The sequence below is a fragment of the Macrobrachium nipponense genome, chromosome 29, assembly GCF_015104395.2.
Source record: "Macrobrachium nipponense isolate FS-2020 chromosome 29, ASM1510439v2, whole genome shotgun sequence".
In the NCBI taxonomy this organism is placed as follows: domain Eukaryota; kingdom Metazoa; phylum Arthropoda; class Malacostraca; order Decapoda; family Palaemonidae; genus Macrobrachium; species Macrobrachium nipponense.
Window position 1 is genome coordinate 21441340 of NC_061092.1, and position 15028 is coordinate 21456367.

General features: G+C 35.7%; 2 protein-coding genes across 4 annotated transcripts in view; one reads left to right on the plus strand and one right to left on the minus strand.

Annotated features, from left to right (window-relative positions):
• LOC135206185 (uncharacterized) overlaps positions 1-15028 on the plus strand; it is a 289887-nt gene that overhangs the window by 112943 nt on the left and 161916 nt on the right. The gene's annotated exons all lie outside the window — the stretch shown is intronic.
• LOC135206183 (homeobox protein OTX-like) overlaps positions 1-15028 on the minus strand; it is a 492545-nt gene that overhangs the window by 35361 nt on the left and 442156 nt on the right. The window contains exon 1 of one of the 3 annotated variants that reach the window (XM_064237495.1): positions 2697-2977. The exons of the other annotated variants lie outside the window; for them this stretch is intronic. The gene's annotated coding sequence lies outside the window, so the exon portion shown is untranslated. Of the gene's footprint in view, positions 1-2696; positions 2978-15028 lie in introns of those variants that run through there. 3 annotated transcript variants of the gene reach the window in all.

Genomic DNA, 15028 nt, shown 5'->3' on the forward strand with positions numbered 1-15028 from the left:
ACATGACGTGAGCATATGCCAAGATAACTCAAGTGCACATTCATAGCTAACCTATACGTATTCTTAACCGAAGCAAGGCATAAGGCGCGCGCATTTTGTTTTGATGCACGCGCAAGCACGAACATGGATTCCGGGGCAAATGCTGACGACAATAAAGATATGAAATATATCTTTTAGTTTGTTGGAGGCTTGCGACTTCAAGTATTTACATACAAATAAGCCATGTATCCATTCTGGGTGTATTTAAAAAAAAAAAATCTGAAAAAAGGTTTCATTTTAATTTTGACGGTCAGTCAACGCACCATTTATTCTATTCCTAATTACGGGTTATTGTTATGGAAGATATATATATATATATATATATATATATATTATATTATATATATATATATATATATATATATATATGAAAATACTTTGCAAAGGCCATCCAACGGAATACATACTATTTCTGCTGTTACTAAGAACATTCGACATTCAATCTTGACGTGTATAAAAACTGCAGTATTATTATCTTCATTATTATTCCTAGTAGCGCATTGGGTGATAAGGGTAATAAGCAGTTGAAAGATTACAACATGGATATGATAATATAATATATATACATACATATATATATATATATATATATATATATATATATATATTATATATATATATATAATTATTGGCAAAGGGAGAGAGAGAGAGAGAGAGAGAGAGAGAGAGAGAGAGAGAGAGAGAGAGAATGTTCCAACTAATGATCACATAACACAGCTGCTAGACGCCCGGTAATAGTATTAACATCGTTCATTCGCATAAGACCATTGACGGTTTATCTATCGGAGTTATACCATATGCTTTGTGTTTCGAGGAGTATATAATGAAAGTAGCATTACCAGACAGACGCTTATAATACCCATTAGAGATTACCTTCCCATTAAGGGTAGCTTTCCATGATCAATACGGCCGATAGATAATTCGCCCAACAATTAGGAACCGTATGATTATAGCCGTGTTATAATGTTTATAGGGGTCTCAGTGTTTCTAGTATAATATAATACCTTGTGACACGAGGGTAAAAGCTATATAATAAGTAATAAAATTATATAAAAAAATTGAGAAGATAAAACGTATAATGATTGTTAAGGCTATATATGATCTTGTTCTGCGAGTTTCATGTAATGTATTTTGCTGATCAGAAAGTAACAGATTTAGTATATAATAAAACTGCGGATAATGGAAGGAATTTCACACAGAATATGAGCGATTTCCTTAGAAAGTTGTTGGTTTAGTCCTAATTTTTTTTTTATCAGCAAACGATCCCGATATCTAACGGTACCCCTGCAACTTTAAGCAACTGGGCCCTGGGACGTATACGTGAAAAGAGAGTATAAAATTTGCAATTATTAAAATCCTCTTCCTGAAAAGAGAAAGACTTTTTAAATTGATAAATAAAGGACATGAAGCTGGAAGAGGGGAGAAGGGGAAGAATAATAAAAGCACAAAAGTATGACACAGGACACCAATGAACAGATAGAAAAAATATCTAAAGTTAGTATCCATATTGAATAAAATACTTTTACTACTGTCACTGATAGTCAACACCAATTGTTGCCATTGCTCAAAATAGTACTGCTCACCCAAATATTAATGTTAGACCCATTACTATTATCATCGGGGTAATGATTAGGGCAAATCAGGGACATAATCATTACAGCATTCTTTTCACTCCTCATAAGGATCTACAATATTTCCTTTTTCCCACTTCTTTTGAAGGACTTGACCATACAGCTTTCGAGACGGAACAACGAATCAATCGGCTTATTTATCATCACCATTATTTACACCTGTCTCAAATATCCAGGTTATTTAAGCAAAATTCATCACCATCTTTCATACAAATTAGATCTACTTATGTCACGAAAACCTGGGTCCAATTCTGATGATGCAAAACGCTTTCACTGATGAAGGCAGAAAAGATATAATGCTATACTTCATTTCGTAACAGATGAGAGAGAGAGAGAGAGAGAGAGAGAGAGAGAGAGTTACAAGGATTAGGATGTCTCAAAGACTTCTTAGTCCGAGAAGACATCGTATGCTCACTTATCTTCTAGGAACAGGTTTTACTGTTCATTCCCAGTCTCATAATGATTTTGTCTAGCTTTCTTTTAAACTTTTCCACACTGTTGCTGTGTACAACTTCTGGTGGCAGTTTATTCCGTGTGCCACATATTTGGTATGTAAAGAGGTTCCCACAATGAGATGTGTTGCATCTCTTCAGTTCTAGCTTCCATCCATTAATTCTTGTCTGAGAGAGAGAGAGAGAGAGAGAGAGAGAGAGAGAGAGAGAGAGAGAGAGAGAGATCTGTATTACATTAGGAGTGATTACTACTGTAATGACTTTTTGAATCAATTTTATTCAACACTGGTTTCAGTATCGGAACTTAGTTAAAAAGAGACAATAAAAATACGTAATTAAATCGTTTTGGGGCTATATATATATATATATATATATATATATATACTATATATATATATATACATATATATATATATATATATATATATATATATATATATATATATATATATATATATATACATTAGTTAAAATACAGAAGTTAGTGAACTGTCTCCCAGAATATCACGCATCACGAAAATAAAACGGAAATCCCTTAATAATATAAACGCAAAGAAAAGAATGGCATACTTACGACTGCAATGAATGAATGTTATTATATCCACACGGCCGGGAACCTTATCTTGACAGGGTATTCATAGGCTCAGGGGATCAATCAACAATAAATAAGGAAAATCGCTAAATAAGTGTGCGTTGACACCTCACAACAACGGCCTGCTCACACTGTTTGTAAGGTAATCACTTTTACCAGGGATACTACAGGCGCTATCACCTGTATAGTCACACACTCACTGCACCTGTAACTTAGTCCCCGTACGCCAGCTAAAACTGACTGAATCAGCGTGCGTTCACTGCCACAGGTACAGTACACATTTCATTTGAAGAAAATAGCTCCTAATGACGTTATGCCTCTGCCGACAAATTACACTCACTCGCACAGTTGCCGGATAGGCTATTTTCCTACGCAGTTTCTTTCACTCAACAACATTAATTTCACGGTATCAGCATATTTCATGTTATAATATAAAAGGAATACATAGTCCCATTCATAGATTTAACAATTATTTAAAGAAGGAATACGAATTTTAATTCTAAGAAATGCAATTTAGCAACTGTAACAGCCCTCCCAAAAAGGGGCGGAGCACCTGGGACGTCACTTGCAAAATGAGCTGTGATTGGTCGAGAGCAAGCACCGGAGTAATGTACGCGCCGTTAATGAAGTAAACCTCCATGGAAAGTTGTTCATGGTCTGAGGGTTTTTTGCTCCAATTGACACATTCTTTCGTTTCATGTCTCGAAAACTCCTACAATATCCAATTATGGTGTTCAGTGCCTCACGGCGACGTACGAATGTGTCATTTCGTACCGTTTGCGAACAGAGGGACCATTTCCCTCGGATTCGAAAATAAATTGGATAAGAAACGTGAGAGGTGACGATGGCACGATCAACAATGTTGAGTATGCGACTTACCTGTCCGCCCGCGAGAGAGTTGCCAGCGGTGGCCTGTTCTCGGCAATTACGGTACCGCACAGAGTGCAAAGGGAATCGACTTGGAAAGCCGTAATAAAATGATTATTCTTTATTAGTTTCTACAGTTAAGATCTCTGAAGTATATCGGAATATTTACCCATGAAAATTCAGAATGATTCTGAAAGATAACAACATTTACTGGTGCTAAAAATATGAATTTTTCAATTTTTCGAACACCGAGGAAAATAAGCCGTAATTGTATCAGCCTAAAAGAATCAACAAAACCTAAGGGGCAGAGCATGAAGTCACTAGACGGGGGAGAAGGGTGGCGGTAGAGGTAGACCTAGACTCCCCTACCACCAGGCGTGTTCCCGGAGTGTGGTACTGTAATGGCGGTTGCGAAGCAAGATCAGGTAAATTACCCGACATTTAAAGTTCAGTAACATTTTCTAATGATGAGGTATTAAGGTTGGTGAAAACCCCTCGGGCGATGTCATAAGAGAACCCCCTTAATTGCCCCTCAGCTGGGGAAAATGACTCCGTAATGACTTCCAAATCACCTTCAGAAGTAACGACATTTACAAAGGAGCTTTACCTGTCTTCAGCCGACGACTCTGCGCCATTCACCTTTCTCCGGGAGCTCTCTCTCCCTCTCTTTTATACATACATACATACATACTACATACATACATACATACATAATAATATATATATACAATATATATATATATATATATATATATATATATATATATATGGGCAAATGTGACTTGAGCACTAAAGTATGGGTGTATTTTTCATATTTCGGATTTGATTTTAAATATTTATTAGTACGTAGTCTCGGTTATTTATTTATTTATTGCTATTTTAAATATACTCGCCGAATATCATCTGCAGGGGAAATGGAAAGAAGAAATAGGAATAAACACACGAATATATATATATATATATATATATATATATATATATATATATATATATATATGTATATATATACATGTATACTCGAGTGTTTATTCCCTATTCTTCTCTCTATTTCCCTTCCAGATGATGTTTACAACAAAAATAAATAAACAAATAACCGAAGCTACGTACTAATAAATGCTTATAATTAAATCCGAAATCTGAAAAAATACGCCCATACTTTAGTGCTCAAGTCATCATCACATTTACCCATTTTCATCGTAAAAATACTACGGAACGCATAAAGGCTACCGAGGAGAAATTAATAAATACGCGAGATGAGCCTAAGTAATATGAAGAATTCTTCGTTTCTAAAACATTCTAAGCTTTATCTAAAGTATAAACATGCGTATAATGATTGCGTCACTGTCCAGGTTTTCATTGGGTTCAGGGCGATAAACATTAGGATTTTTCCTAGATTTTTTCCTAGATAGTGACCCCAAGCAAAGGTCAAGGGTCATTATCTAGGACTAATAATTCTTTGGGGTCATTATTTTATGATATTCATAGTCTTAAATTCATGTTTAAACGCGATGCAAAGGTGAATACATACCGGGTTAAAACCCTGGGGGTCACTATCTTGGCAAGATCATAAAATTCTAATCATGAAGTCTTCTCAGATAGAGATTTCCATGGTCGGTCTTGGAAACGCAAAAAACTAGGATAAAATTCGACGACTGTTTTCTCGCAGGTAACTTCTCAGAGATAACTATTAAAGTTAATATGTGTTAATGAAATAATCACGCTCTTAATCTGTCTTTTCCTTACATCCCTTTTCTTCATATTTTCCTTAAAATTCAACTCTACAGTAGTTCCTCTTTGGACGAGTGGGTTGTGCACTCGTCTATGCGGAACCAGAAAAATTTAATTCTGGTGATTAGAAATTATTTTCTCGATATAATGTGGTTCGGATCCCACAATAATCTGTAGGACCCGCTGCTAAGTAACCAATACGTTCCTAGCCACGTAAATAAAATTCTAATCCTTCGGGCGAGACCCAGGAGAGCTGTTAATCAGCTCAGTGGTCTGGTTAAACTAAGATATACTTACAGTTACAACCCATTTTCAGGCCTCATTTGTTAAGATAAGCTAACTTTATATTAATATAACCCACAAAGCATATCCCATCCCTGTTGAATATCTTCACCTGTTCATTATCGAAGATGGCGGATATGACACATGGTTTTGATCTGATTTGATTTATATATAATTTTGGCATCATGCCAAGCACTGGGGCAACTAAGGCCATTCAGCGCTGAAACGGAAATTGACAGTAAAAGGTTTGAAAGGCGTAACAGGAGGAAAACCTCGTAGTGGACAGTCAGATGGAAGAAAAGAGAATATGAACGGAGGCACAGTAAGAGGAATGAAAGTAGTTGCAGCTAGGGGCCGAATGGACGCTGCAAAGAACCTTAAGTAATGCCTACAGTGCACCGAATGAGGTGCACTACCCACCTAGGTATACGACAAATGGGTTGTTGTTAACAAGTTTTACTGTAACAGGAGAATTGAAGACGCTGATTGTTATAACGCCCAACGTGCCGGGGAGGGTGGGGGGGGGGGGGGGGGGGGGGGGGGGGGTGCAGGAGAATAACAGAATAGATGAATTGAGAGACCGATGTGTTTTGATTTTCCGTTTATCATTATATATGCTCAATATCTTTGCTTGTACAGTACATGTAAACGCACAATATACCTGCTGGCACAGGCGACAAGACAACCACAGTTGTGCCTCTTTATTACATTTTAGCTAAAGAGAGAGAGAGAGAGAGAGAGAGAGAGAGAGAGAGAGAGAGAGAGACCAAGGTGCAAGCTTTTCATGCAACCAAATTGTACTATTTTCAATTTCTAAACGACCCGTAAAATCGCAGTTATTTCTTTTTTCCTTTGACCTATACTTAAAATCAAAGATGATATGATAAACAAGGCCTTTTCAAAAGCTACTGACACACAAACACACACACACACATATATATTATACATAGTATCAACTGGCTTTTTTCAACTAGTTGTCATGAAAGTGAATATAAACTGCCGCTTATATACACTATCATAAAAACCACTCGATAGAGGAACTATACGACTCAACTACGAGGAAAGTATAGGAGGAAAAGCCTCTTCTAGCGAATAGAAAGTCTGCGTGCGCGTAATTCTCGACTGCAATTATATAGCTGATATTTTATGATCGCCAGACACCTTCCTAATTTGGCGTGACATGTAGGGAGAATTTTTCTGACTTTTACTAACACAATTTCTTACAAGTGTGAAACACGTACTTACGTTCAAAGGTAAAGAAAGAAGTGTCCATTAGAGAGAGAGAGAGAGAGAGAGAGAGAGAGAGAGAGAGAGAGAGAGAGAGAATTTCTAAGAATAAAATAATTTTGCGAATCGTTACGGATAATTAGTTTTCGACAAAGTGTAACAAAACTACCGCAGTAGAATCCATCATTATCTGCAAACCATGAGGAGAAGACGAAATCCACTTTTCATTTATATATATATATATAAAAACCTTTATTTTTGACGAATTATTTTCTTCCGAGAATTGTCTCGATAATTTATTAGTGAATTCTGCGGACTAGGCAGCTAGAAATTTCGCGTTGTTCGCGTCTAAAGACAGAAAATACAAATCTTTACTGTTTGAAATTCTGCGTGATACAAAATATTCTGAATATATCTGACTCGAGAACTTGGCTTGTTAGTTATTTTTAAAAAATCTGCTTACGCATGGCTGTGAAATTTTACTATGCAAAGCCCCTCACAAGAATCTCATGGTACATTCACGCCAAGACATCGACAATTTTCAATGAGAAAGATTCGTTAGGTTTTTTTTAAGCCACAGATCAACTGACGTATGAAAATTCTCATTAACAATATAGTATCAATTTAAAGTTCCAAATTTACACGATTGTCCTGGGTTGGCCTTGGGAAGGAAACGGTGCGGAATTACATTCTGAATGGATATTCAGGCTGATGCTAGTACAGGCATTTATAACATATTCGATTTTTTTTCAATTGGTAACATTTACGATTTTTTTTAATTTATAACATTTAAGATTTTTTTCAAAATTAGCAAAGTTTACAAAATACAGAAGTACAAAGTTGAAGTACAGTGTACTCTACATACATACGTACATACATACATACATACATACATACATATAATATTATATAGTTATATTATATATATTTATAAATCTTATAAATATATAGATATATGTATGCATACATATATATATATATATATATATATATATATAATATATAAATATACGTATATATATACAAAGACAGAACAGATAAATGGATACTGCAAGCAGACATACACATAAAAGTCTCAAGAAGACGAACAACGACGCTCTATAACGAGATCAACTCGCTCTTAAGAAAAGGCCGGTATAACAAGTAGAAGGAAATCCTGATAGGGATCGCGAGCAAAAACCTCGGACAATATAATTATCCTTAATTACAAGAACTCCTCGCGCAGGATGTCAGTCGAAGATTTCCCTCATTCATCAAGTCCTTCTTTCGCATCCTTTTTGCGCAGTTTGACTTCCAGGATAAGCTTATCCCATAATGCTGTTAATGTTGCTCGGGCCGACTTTTATAACAACGAAGGCCGTATTTTGGTTACTTCGCGTTCAGAATGACTATTCCTCGTCGACTGGTTTCTAAGTTCAGTCTATATAAGAAACCGATAGCGTATCATATTAAAAAAAAGGAAGTTAATTCTTTTACTTCTTATAGCCATAGCCATGATGGACCAAATTTTGTACATATCCATTATTTATGTTCCTGTCCAAGACATAACTCTCGGTATCTTTTAAAATTACACACACACACACACACACATATATATATATATATATATATATATATATATATATGTGTGTGTGTGTGTGTGTGTGTGTGTGTATGTGTGTGTGTTTTCAAAGTTCAGTCTATATAAGAAAACCGATAGCATATCATATTTTAAAAAGAAGGAAGGAAATTGTTTTATTTCTTATAGCAATGATTACCTAGATAAAATATAATACATATATCCTGCATTTAATGTCCCTGTCCAAGACATAACACACGGTATTTTTTTAAAATTATATACACACACACACACACACACACACACATATATATAATATATATATATATATATATATATTATATATATATATATATATATATATGTGTGTGTGTGTGTGTGTGTGTGTGTGTGTGTAATCAGAATATTTGAGTATCTATGACTTTCCATCCGGTATAGTGGGCTATAGCAGACAAAACCTGTTACATTTCCCCTAAGGCTTCTCTCTCTCTCTCTCTCTCTCTCTCTCTCTCTCTCTCTCTCTCCCTTCCCCTGCCCCGGGACCAATTAACCCCGCATCTAACAATGTCATCCGGCCTCGCTCGTGCCCCGAGGTGTGCGTTGCGGTAGTTCCTGCCCAGGTAATTGTCATATCCTGTCTTGGTTCTTCTGCCCTTCGGAGGATGATCGTTGCAGGGCCGGGGAGGGAAGGAAGGACGAGGTTAGGAAGAAGAAGAAAGGATGTGGGGTGCAAGGAAGGTCCGACAAGAAAGGGGAAAGAAGACGAAGAGGTTGAGAAACAGGAAGCCAAATGGAAGCAATCCAGATCTCAGTCTACTACAGTAGATTCACATCAACCGTGCATTTGATGTCTAGGCCAGTCCCTTACGACGCTCCTGATTGGCTGTTGATAAGCCAATCACAGGGGTGGAAACTCTTAGTCTCTCTCGAGAGTTCACATGGGTCGGATCTATGTTCCACCTCTCCTGAGGTATACGTCTTTCAGGAGAGGTGGAGCATACATCTCGAGAGACTGAGAGTTTCCAGGCCTGTGATTGGCTTATCAACAGCCAATCAGGAGCGTCGTAAGGGACTGGCCTACACATCAAATGCACGGTTGAAGTGAATCTATTAAAATTACGAGAATTATTAATAGCAATATTTCAACCGTAAATGAAACTACACTAATTTTTTTAAAAAAGGCAGCTAAAGATACAATGGTGAATTTGAAATGGCATCACGAAGTTTGGCGGATTACTGACGATAGCAGAGGTGTATAATAGCGCGGCAATCTTCAGTAACCTCAGGAAATGCTGTCTTTGAAGTGACCGCCAGAGGCACGATAACGTCCGTCCTACACTCTCACTTTCGCTTCGGATTTCTTTGACCTTTTAGCCTCCACTTGAATGAATGAAAGCAGATTAATATCACAACGTGAAGCATTTTACGAATATGTTTTGCATTTTTTGTAGGTATGTATGTAAATATGTATATCTATCTATCTGTCTATCTGTCTACAGATATGTATATCTGTCTTTCTAAACATATATAAACTCCTCTGTCAGTTTCCAGTAATCTATTTTCAAGACGGTGCCAGACCCCATGCTCTTTCTAGATTTGGCTGTAACCATCACAGTCGTCTAACTATCAAAAACACATTTCATTGGTTAGAAGAACAGAACCAGTGCTTTTCAATGGAGCGCGTCCCAAGATTCGAACCTTGGTCATCTGGGCTTCTGGGTGAATTGCTACCAATCACAGCATTAGGGCTTTGTGTGTATATATGTGTATGTATGTACTATGTATGTATATGCCTATATATGTATATATTCTTCTAATCAGTGAATTGTTGCGGTCGTCCTTAAAATTGCAAGTTGATTTTAAAAAAAGAATAATACCCATTAAAAACTGCTCGGAATTCGTTTGCAACAAATCAGTTGATCATAAAACCCATAATAAACGAGAGAAAAAGATTGCTGTAGAAATACCTGTAGAATTTGCATTAAACAAGACTAGTCATGCCAACCTTTCTCTTGCTGTATAATTTTCAGAAAATTTTTTAAAATTTAGAAAATCTAACTATGAGGGGTTATCTATTGTTAAAGTTTATCGCGAGTGAAGTTACTTAGACTTTAAAGTTTATCAAGAGTGAAGTTACTTAGACTCTAAGTTATTCATGAGATGAATATTAATAATGCAGTTACGATGAAAACCGGTTTGCATTTAAAAAAAAAGCTAACGATGCTTCGATGATCTACGATATTTTGTCGTCTAGATGCAAACGAAGTTAAAAAAAAATGCAAACTTATCTCCCGAACTGCATCATCAATAATCATCTTACAAATCACTCAGAGCAAACATGATAAACTTAAAAAAACAATAGCTTACCCATCACGGCTAAATTTTCCAATTTAGAAATTATCCGAAAATACAGCAAGAGAAAAGTTGGCAGGGCATCCAGTCACAGAGCCTCACGAAACTGGACTTTCTCCTTCCTAGAGTGTTAAGAATCGTAAGAAAAGGCAAGGGAAGCTAGAACACAGTATCACTGACGGCGTCCTTGTCTGCACCGAGAGAGAGAGAGAGAGAGAGAGAGAGAGAGAGAGAGATTGCGAAACGTGACTTCCTTAGTATAACACCCGAGAGTCGAAAACGGTCCAATTTGACAGGTGGAAAAAGAGATCGCAGGCTTTTTCGGCCTCGTAATCGGCTACATTCTTCTGATCATCACGTGAACGCGGAGGGGCCTTTGAGTATCGTTATTCGACACAACCCAGTGTCCCCCTGGAAAACTGACTCAAAGCAGGAAATCCAAAACAGTATTATTTTTTCGTATACGTTCCTTGCTTACACTTAAGACAGACAACCCGGAGGGATTTTGAAGCCCGGATCATTGGAAAAAAAGAAAGTTTGGGATGAACCTCCCTAGTAAAGGATAGATACCTACAAATAGCTTCAGAGAGTAATTTTTTTGTCAAGTATCACTCGGTAGGAGCTATGCGTAGACGGATCGATATGAAGGTTTGCGTCATGAACAAGGACAATACTGAAGGAATCTTGACCTGGATGTAAATTAAGAGAGAAGATCATCATAGAAGAATGAGGAAGAATAAAAACCACCGCCTCCCTGTGCGTGAAAAGTATATGGTAATAATAGGGAAAAGTCTTCACTGAGTTATGATGTAATATCCTTTTCATATAAAAATCCTACCTGTATTTTCAAAGTCAGAAGGACTGCCTATAACAATATTGGTAACAAGATCCAAACACACTTAAAGAGACCAACCAAGTCTTCGTCAATGCTCCAGGAACTTGCTGTAAGGCTGGGTTCGCTTGAAGACTTTTAAGCCCCACATATGCCTTGAATTCTTTCGTCAAGATCATGGAAATCTTAAAAAGAAACTTGATAGCTTCTGGATCGGCTTATTCAATCTTCTTAAAATTCCATTCAGATCCAGTAATAAAATTTTTTAGAAATGTGGCCCGGCAGACATAAATACAGACAAACGTTTCGAATCCCTATGCCGCGCCACATCCATACAAAATCTCACGACTTCTTCCCAAACTCATAGCATACATCCTCATAAAAAGCATTTGAAATTTACCGATAACTTTCTGAGAGAGACGGACAGACACAGAGGCAGCCAAACAGAAATCGGGTAAAAGATGATCCCCATATAACTCAGGCAGCGGAGTTAATAACAGAATCAAGGACAACAAAAGCTTTAGCGTTAGGTGCAAACTCACGTAAACAAACAAAAAGCTAATTATATGAAGTGGTTTAATGAAGAGGAAAAAAACCAAAGGAGATAATTACGTAGTCTTTTTACTCCTCCGAGCGACGGGGTCGGTTTCCTCCACGACGGCAGGAATTAGTCACAAATATTTATTGCGTCACAGGGTAGTGGGTATACCGCAAGGGGAGGACGTAGATTAATGAAACGCCCCAAGATCAGTCGAGTCTATAATCCTCTTCGGTCACATCGTTGTAAAAGACAGCATACGTGCGGTTTTCGCGAGAATAAGTTCATCATGCTCGATTTCGCGAAATATGAGAGTGTTTTGTTAATGTATAATTGACCTAAACTAAGATAGGATATTATATATATATATATATTATATATATATATATAGATATTTAAAAAAATATATATAGATATATATATATATATATATAATGTATGTATATATATACTCGTTATATATATATATATATATATATATATATATATATATATATATATATATGCCAAAAAACACAATATATCTAGACATGGATGTATTATTGACCAAAAAACACGAAAACTAGGACTAATATATATATATATATATATATATATATATATATATATAACATAAAGATATACATATATATATATATATATATATATATATGTGTATATATATATATATATATATATATATTTATATATATATATATATTATATATATATATATATATATATATATATATATATAAGCCGAAGAACTATATATTTAGACATGGATTTTATATGTATATTTTCAAAAACAAGTCGAGGTGGTAAAAAAATATTTTCTTTTTTTCCTATGACCATATTTCTGTGCCAACTTTCTTTGTTCAACCCATTGAAATGTAAAAAAAAAAGTTACAGTAATAAGTTTAATTTCCTCAGTCGCTGACAGGAAATGGATAGCAAAAAAGAAAAAAAATTAGAATCGCGACCTTCAACCAACTCCGCAAAAATCTATCACCCATTTAACAGTCCAGACATCGGCTTTATGTGTCTTTATTTGGTCGTATATTTTGGTGACTAACAATGGAACACTCGTACCGCAGAACTTATGTAACATTTTTCTCCTTGTCTCTCTCTCCCTCCCTTTCTCTTCCTGGGTTTATTACTGCCTTTATTATGTACTAGTTACTGTTACACATTCATTAAAAATCTCCTCAGATTCTATTCTTTACCATATCTCATGCCAATCTCCAGACAAAATTTAATTCATTTTAATTTTCACGTTATATCTCATATCTCATGACAATCTCCAGACAAAATTTAATTCATTGTGATTTTCACGTTATATCTCATATCTCATGACAATCTCCAAACAAAATTTAATTAATTTTAATTTTCACGTTATATCTCATATCTCATGACAAGGCATTTATGGTGTTATTCACACCTTTCAGCTTAATTCTGATTAGAATACTTACAAGTTACCATTTCTAGTTAAAATTTCCATACGAGCGTCCAAATATTTGGTAACACATGTTTGAATCTTTCCACAAAGCTTACCGATGTTGCGATAACCTCACTTAAATTTGTAAGAAACCGGCCGTTAACTTTCACAATAAACTCTCAGAAAAATGAATGCATATCGGTGAAAAAGAGGACAAAATTAATTATTAAAATGAAATAAAGAAAAAAACAACAGTGGAGCAGTGAAGTAAAAAATGAAATAATCTCTTGGATTTAGTACCATGAGCTGAATCTAGACTTACGTCAACATGTGGTAAAGCTAACTTGTCTTACTTTTAATAGTTCGTTGATCTAGCGAGTCAATCAAAATTTCAGGAAAAGAAAAAAGTTTTTTAAGGTCTTAAAGAGCTTGATAAAAAAAAATTATCAACATATTTACAGAGGTAAAAACCGTTATCAACATATTTACAGAGGTACACAAACCGATAAAGACAGTTTGATTATACGTGGAGATTTTGTATGCCAAAGATCATCCACCACGCATAGATTCCGACTCTCAAATTTCATACATGTATGTATGTAGGCATGTATGTTGGATGTATCCGGCTGTCTGTCTGGACAATCAAAATTCAGGCCTGTCGACTAATCTCTGATAAATAAATAAAAAAAGTTCAATCAATCAATAAATTAATAAATGATACACATTCCTAACGCTTTTCCGTAAAAGTCATTTAAGAAGCGTCATATCAGTCCCCAGAGATGAAACGTTCACGCACAAATTCCTAAAGAATGAATTTCATGAACTGGCTTCTAAAGAGTAAAACGGCAGCTGGAATGTTAAGAAATAAAGTTATTCAGCCATACGCATCGGTATTACACATTTGGTTTTATGTACAGTGAAGACCTCAAGCTGTGCATATATATATATATATATATATATATATATATATATATATATAATATATATATATATATAAATAAAGGTTTTTTTGCACACATATATATATACATACATATATATATATATATATATATATATTATATATATATACTATATATATATAAACATACACACACACACAGACATTCGTGCGTGTGCGTGTGGGCGCGCACGCGTGCAAGAGCCATATGGTGACAGGCAAAATGACCCCAAATGAGCACCTTAATGTAAATGGTTTCATACTAGCGGACGCCATTACGGTTTAAAATTTCCCCACTAATCACAGCTTCCGTCTTTTACGGTGATCTCCTCCCGGTAAAGGAAATTCATCACGGGAACTGGAGCGATTATATTGCACAAAGATGTCACTCACTTCTCACCTTCGCTGCTGAAGAAGGTAACTTTCCATTTATGCCTTTGCGCCGTTTTGCCAAAGGCTCCCCACCCCTCTTCTTACCTCAAAGTTAATTGTTTAAATCTCTTGTGCTTTTAATGACTCAGGATTTTTTCCAGCGTTATTTTTCGAAGTTTTACTAAAAGGTCTCCCCTCTTC